Consider the following 6,833-nt stretch of genomic DNA (forward strand, 5'->3'; position numbering starts at 1 on the left):
AAGACTTTGTGCTTTAAACAAAGGTCCCTGTAGGAACAGGAGTGCTGCAGGGGAAAGAATAGGGGTCCAATATTAAATGCACAGCCTGAGCGCACGGGGGGCAAGAGTTCAGCCTGTGCCAGCAATACGTCCTGGCTTTGCGACAGGATTTGGCTCTGCGCTGAGTGAAAACTTTCTCCTGGGGCTGGTGCATGTTTGATCCTCTTACGGGCTGCTCTAAAGCCCATTCGGGGGGTTGGGAATGCGTTTGTTCCCCCTGCCTGGATGGGACATGCAAGATGTAAGTGTAATCCACAAAGCTGCCCTGGGCAGTAGCACCACACATTTTCCAAGGTAGCCCCAAAAGGTTGGTGGCATCTGCTGGTAAAGCCATACAGTGGGATGGGTTGATGGCTGCAGGTCTTTAATGAAGATGTGACCACCCTAATGCGAGTCCTGGGTGCGCCGGCTAAGGGCAGGCTTGGCTCTCCAACCTGCAGGCCGAGCAGCAGCCTGTGGCAGGGGTTGGAGTTGGATGGTCTTTAAGACCCCTTCTGACCTGAGCCATTCCATGACTTTATGATTCAGTGCTCCATTCAGAGTCCTGTGGGTGTTGGATCCCACCATGGTGCACAGCATGGCACGTGGAAAGTTGTATTAAGCACGAAGGAGCAAGCTCAGGGCAATACAGTAATTTCAGAGCTGACTGATTAAAAAAGACAAGAAGATAGATCTGAGGTGCCCCAGCTGTGCTTGGAAGCCTCCTGAGATTGGACTTCTTGCCTCCATTGGCTGCAAGGTCCTCTTACCTCCTGAGCAAATGTGCTGGATGACCATTGCTCTGAGCTGCTCAGGGAACAGCAAAAGCTGGCAAATCTCTGGAAATGCAAGAAAACCAGGCCCTCAGCAGGGCTGTGCAATGCTGCTTGGTCCCAGGATAACACAGAATATAATTTAATGATTGTGAAAGAAAAAAATAAACCTTCTTAGGCTGTGGGGATGTCACAGTCTGCCATTGTTTTACAACAGTGTAACTTAGCAAAAACAGTTCCTGCTGAGGATGGAGAATATATTCATATTTCATGGCTGTGCAAATAAAGTCTCTCACAGGCTGTGCTAATGAAAGGCTTCAGCAGGGAAGAAGCAAGTCTGGAAGAACTAATTACAGGTTTAGAGGGAAAATGGATCATCTCCGTGTGTACTGGGGCCCTTATCAGGTCTGACTGTGGGATTTCTGTTTAATGATAAGGAGGTGGAAATCCTCAGGGCTATGCACCTCTGGCCAAGGCTGAGTACCCCTAGCCTTCACCCTGTCAGTCTTCCTCATGAGTAGGTATTGGTGGGTGCCTGTACAGTTTTTCCTTAGGCAGGCAGGTAGCGATGGGGCTTTCCAAACACTCTGCAACACCAATGCATGCAGCTGTGGAAGGGCCCTTCGTTACTTAAGCACTCATTATTTAAGTCTGGCAGCCTGTGCGGCCTTTGTCCTTGCAGGTTTTCAAGACCAGGCTGGATAAAGCCCTGAGCAACCTGGTCACAGCTGACCCTGCTTTGAGCAGGGGGTTGGGATGGAGACTTCCTGAGCACCCTGCCTGTCTGAATTGTCCCATGAGCCCTCTGGAAGCCTGTGACTGGGAAGTTATTTCTGCTGTGTTTTGATACTTCTGCTTTTCCAGCAGCCTGCCTACAGCTGAGTCCTCCAGCCTCTGTGGTTCACGTGCACTGAAATCTTTGCCTGCACAGGGACTTGTCTCTTGAATTCTGTGCTCATCCTCCTATGGTCCCTAAACCTGAGAGTGCCCACGAGGCCTGGGACTGGTGCAGGAGCAGCCGGTGCTTGGCCAGGAGACTGCAGACCTGGGACCTGCCTCCTCTCCAGGACCAGCCTGGGGCTTTGCTTTCGGAGCTCAGCAGGAGACCACGCAATACTCTAGGTGAGCTGTGGGGATCCCATAGCTGGCCTCCCCTCATTCCCCAAATTTAAAGCATGCTAACTGCTTCGGTAGCAATAACGAGGGCTGACAAAAGCTTCTGGTATCCATTGACCCCCTGCTGCAGCACCTCTCTACCAGCCAAGCTGCTGCTAGTCCCCAGGTATGCAAGGCTTCAGAGAAAACTTCCAAAAAACAGTGGGTGCATTGCATGCAGAGTAGCTGCAGGGAGAACATCTCCTGCTGTACAGGTCTGGTGGCACAGCCAGAGCGGCTGTGTGTGCCAGCTGCAGATCGATGAGCCCCTTACCTGTTTTATTTTGCCCCCTTTGAGTGGGTTTCATCTATTATTTTTAACTTATTCATTCCTCGACTAGGAGAAAAGGTATGGAATCTGCAATTTCAATATATTTTAAAGGAAAAAAAAATGTTTTATTTGTGGATGCGTGTGCAGAGAGCACAGTGCATTCGTGCTCGTATCAAAGCAGAGCTCTCAAACGGTCAGCAGTTACAGAGGTCCTGCAGGAACCAGAGACCTGTTTTCCATTAGATGAGGAAGGGAATGGGGAGCAATTCCTAAGTATTAAAGGGGATTAAATATCCAGAGTCCTTGAGAAAGCTTTCAAAATTACACTCTTCAATTATGTGTTTTAGTTTGAAGGAGGAGGAGAAGAAGAAAATCCCTCTTTCCCCACTGCGTAGAGCAATTTCTGAAATCCTCCCCAATCCCCGTGAATAATAGAGGCAGCGTGAGCTTAGCGACTGCGTTTCAGCCGGCTCAGGTCATTCGGTGGTGAGCAGCAGGAATTTCTGGGTGGCTCTGGGGCCTGTTCACCCGGGATGTTGGGCTTGGCACTGATGAGGGTCCCTGCCTGGCCACCGAGCCCGGCCACGGCAGGGTTGTGCTGGGCTCCAGGGCATCCTCTGGTCTCAAATTATTTTCTGTTGTGCTCTGGGAGAACAAAGGCTGGAACCAAAGGGGATAAAATACACCTTTGGGAAAGGTGGTGGTTGTGAAGGGGAGGCAAGTTGAAGCAGAAACTATGAGAAAATGCTGCTGGGAGCCCCGAGAGTGTCCCAAGCCCAAGGAGTGCTGGGCACATGCTGGTGCAGCCAAGACGAGGGGGTCTGTGTGGCAACCTGGCATCCCCCTGGCTTTTTCTGGCCGAGGAGGCCAGGGATGCCGGCAGCAGGGTCAGTTCCTGAGCCCCAGCTCGGAGGGGTGGAGCGGGGCCGCCACATAGCTGCGAGCTCACCCCGCAGGGCTTCCCATAGCGCCGGCTGGAACCCGATCAGGGCCGCCTGGTTTCCTCCGTGCTGATTGATGACGGCTTCTAATACGCTGATATACTTTTCCCGTTTTATGGGACGGCTGATGCTTAGCATGTGGTTGGGTAAATGGCTCTGTGTTCGGCGCTATAACAAATTGTCTTGGCCAGGTTTATCTGTTGGGCTTCATTAGGGACCTCTGTTGCGCCAGATTCTGGGGGTGCTGAAAATGAGACTTGAATTGAGTTATTCCTTGCGGGTTGCAGGCTAATTCTTCTTTCATCTAAAGCCTTTTCATATTTGACCTCTCTCCCCCTTATCTGTGACGGGTAATTTGATTTGCACTGTTATTTCAAAACAATTCCTTTTGGTTCCCTTTATGAGTCGAGAAAGGCAGGACTTAAGGACTTAAGTATCACGGGCTGCTTCCAAGCTCTGTTTTGAAGGGGCTTGGGAGGATGGGGGGGTGGGGGGGCGAGAGCAATCCGACCGCAGCAGTGAAGTATCTGCACATCCCATTAGGATTCCTCTGAAGTGCATCTCGGATTCGCTCTGAGAGCTGGCGTGGAGGCACAATGGATCACACCACAGTCTGTCAGAGCCCCTGTTCCAAAGGATCCCAGCTCGAAGTGCTGCTGCTGCCGGTCTGTTTAGCAATTTATTCCTGGGGCAGCGCCATAAAACTCCTCTAGCTGAGCTGTGCTGGCGTTTGTTTCTGGAGGGAGGAAAATAACACACAAACACGCAACTTCACGGCTCCCAACCTCCCACTAGTCTAAAACACGGAGCCTTGATTTTTGTCCTGGGGTCCAGAGCAGCTTGTTTCCCAAGTTCATCGGCGGGGCAGCCAGCAGGTACCTGCCCAGCACTCACTGCTGGGAGCCAGCCCTGCCAGCCAGGATGGCCAAGTGGCGTTGGCATGAGCTCAATGGTCTGCAGGGAGCTTGAACAAAGCCCACGCCAAAACCCCGAGGGCCACCTCACTGGGTTGGAGGTGCTGGAGAGAAGTTCCCGAGAGCAAATGACCTCCCAACAGCAGGCAGACCTCCTGCCTAGAATCTCAGATTTGCAGTAATTGCCAAAAAATAAATAAATAAAAAGGCAAGCTATGAGTCACCTGTGGCAGGAGCTGAGCCTCATCCTCTGGAGCAGAGACAAACTGCCTCCAGGCACGGGCAACCTGTGGAAGTTTTGGCTGGTGGTGATGGCAGTGAGACAGCTCTAGAGATGTCCAGGAGTGAGATAATTTTGGTCTTCCCCCTTGTCCTGCTGTGGGACAGTTTTCTGCTTTTCCCTTTTGCTGTCTGAAAGATTTGCCTGTCTCTTCCTCAGCTGTGGGACCGTAGGGAACTGGAGTTTGATGGCAGAGCTGCTCAGACAAAAGCCAAACAGAGGAAATTAAAAATTGCTGTGAAAAATGTTCTGAAAAATGTATTGGCTTACAGTGCTCAATGGAAGTTCTCAAAGCAAGAAAATCTTTACTAAAAAAAAAAAAAAATTAAAAAAAAAAATCAAAAATAATTTCTCAGACGTTTTTTCTTGGGCAAAATAAAAGATGTTAGCCCAAAAGAACACTTCATATTTCGGTTGGTGGATTGGTTGGTTGCTGGAAAAGTCAAGTGAAATGAGAAGAGGTACACTGCCACCAAAGCCATCTGTTGGCTTGGGCAGCCTTGCACAAGCCCTGCTGGGCAGTTGGTGAGAGCCAGCTTCTGGTTCACGTGCTTTTCAAATTTTTAGTTGATTTTTTTTTTTTTTTTTCCAGACAACTTGGATTTCACTTGAAATCTGTCTGGCAGGACCTGGCTTCCAGCCTGCTTGGAACCGTGGCCCATGGAGATTAATGACATGGAAAATGAGGAACGCTGACCGTAAAGCTCTGAAATTGTGGGAAAAGACAGCTTAGAGCCAGCCTTTGGTGAGGAGGTGTGTGACTTGTTCTGGGATGGTGTTTGGAGAGGCAAAGGCTCCTGCTGCTCTTACAGGGGAATGGCCTCATATTTAACAAGAACGTCTTTAAAAAAGTCTGTCTCTCTGCTCACAAAGGAGCTGGACTGTCTCAAGTACAGCAAGTCCTTTCCTTCCCCTCCCAGAGGGTGTGATCCAGGTTTCCGCGGTCAAGAACGTGTTCCTGAAAATATGGGACAGCACGGGCTGGAGCAGGGAATCAACCAGAAACTCCAGTCTCCGATTTCACCTCCCGACGTGGAGAGGGCACGTCCCTGCCCTGTGCCCCAGCTTTCCTGCCCATAAATCAGCAGCTTCCTCGTGTGTTTTGGGGAGCTGTGAGCCGTGATAACCAGCGTGCAGTGGGTGTGAGCCATCCTCACTGCTTCCTGAGGGTTTCTGTGCAGTGCCAAACACTAGGGATGTTCTGCTGCTGCTTTTGGGGACACTAAACAATCTCTCAGGCTCCAGTCTGGTGTGTCTTGGTCATGCATTTGTGGCCAGACTGGTGATGGGACGATGGTGCTCACCCTGCTCAGGCTGTCAGGGAGATTTGGGGGGTCTCAAGCAGCAGGAGGAACAGGGAATGGGGATGCAGGTGGTGGCTGTTCCCTGGGTGGGATGTCGCTCTGGACTGATCCATCAGGTCTCCCAGCCGCAAGGAAAGAGAGTCATCTCCTTGTCACAGGAAACAACGCTAAGGTATGTCTCAACATCACCTCATTTAATGCTGGCAGGGAAGAATTAGGAGGAAAATACCAGCAACAAACAGCTTCTGTAGTACAGGGCATGGGAAAGCAGCACCTTATGAAGCCACAGCCATGTGGCAACGGTGCCAACCTTGCTTTTTCTTGAGATCTAAAGTAGAAGACAGATGAAATGCAGATTCAAAATCCTATTTGTGTCCAGATGACAGGCTTTCAGCTGGGAAAGTCCTCTGAGCAAAGTGCATCTCTCCAGCAGGCAGGTATAATTCACTTAGAAACATGTCATGGGTTTCTTGTCCCCAAAATGGAGCCTGGACACCTCTTACTGGAGGAGGATGGCTTGGCTGTGGCCATGCTCTGTGCGGGAGGGATGTGAGCAAGAGTCACGAAGCTGAGACCTTCCCTGGAAAGCTGCTGCTGGGCTCAGCAGCCTGCTGCTGGCCGGGGGAAGCAACTCCACTGTTCAGGTGAATTTTGGGATGTGGTTATTTTCAAAACTCTGTGCTGTGCTTTTCATCTGCATAGTCACTGCTCCAAAAATATTGTAGCTTGAAATGTTTTTGCAAACAAGGGAAGGTCTGAGGTAGGTGCAGAGATGCTGGGGGGTGGGTGGTGTGGATGTGGGCTGAAGGAAAAAGGTGATTTCCACCTGTCAGGTCATGCACTTTGCCACTTTGTGCCCAAGGGTTTTTGTGCTTGTTTTCTGCCTGGCAGAGCTCTGTCCTCTGAGCTTATCTCTGTATTTCCTTCCCCAAATCCCAGTGGAGCAATAAAAGCCCTTTTCTCCCCATTCTGAAAGCAAGCACAGCTCCAAGAGCAGTCAACAGAGGCAGTGGTGGTGAGCACAGCCAGAGGTGGCACAGAGCAAAGGGTTTTTCATTTTTCTGCTGCAGCTCCCTCTCTCAGACCTCTCTGTCTCTGGAGCAGAGGTGTTTGGCCATCCCTTCTGCGGCACTGCTGCGGACCCTTCCCAGCAGCCTGTCGCGATCAGGACCGGTGG

General features: G+C 50.8%; 1 long non-coding RNA gene across 1 annotated transcript; it reads left to right on the forward strand.

Moving 5' to 3' along the window:
* Positions 1-1,455: 1,455 nt before the first annotated feature.
* On the forward strand, positions 1,456-6,104 carry LOC118170041. The gene is made up of 3 exons (XR_004752454.1): positions 1,456-1,913; positions 4,945-5,772; positions 5,991-6,104. It is a non-coding gene; the product is annotated as an uncharacterized LOC118170041 (long non-coding RNA).
* The last annotated feature ends 729 nt before the right edge of the window (positions 6,105-6,833 follow it).

The sequence above is a fragment of the Oxyura jamaicensis genome, chromosome 7, assembly GCF_011077185.1.
Source record: "Oxyura jamaicensis isolate SHBP4307 breed ruddy duck chromosome 7, BPBGC_Ojam_1.0, whole genome shotgun sequence".
In the NCBI taxonomy this organism is placed as follows: Eukaryota; Metazoa; Chordata; class Aves; order Anseriformes; family Anatidae; genus Oxyura; species Oxyura jamaicensis.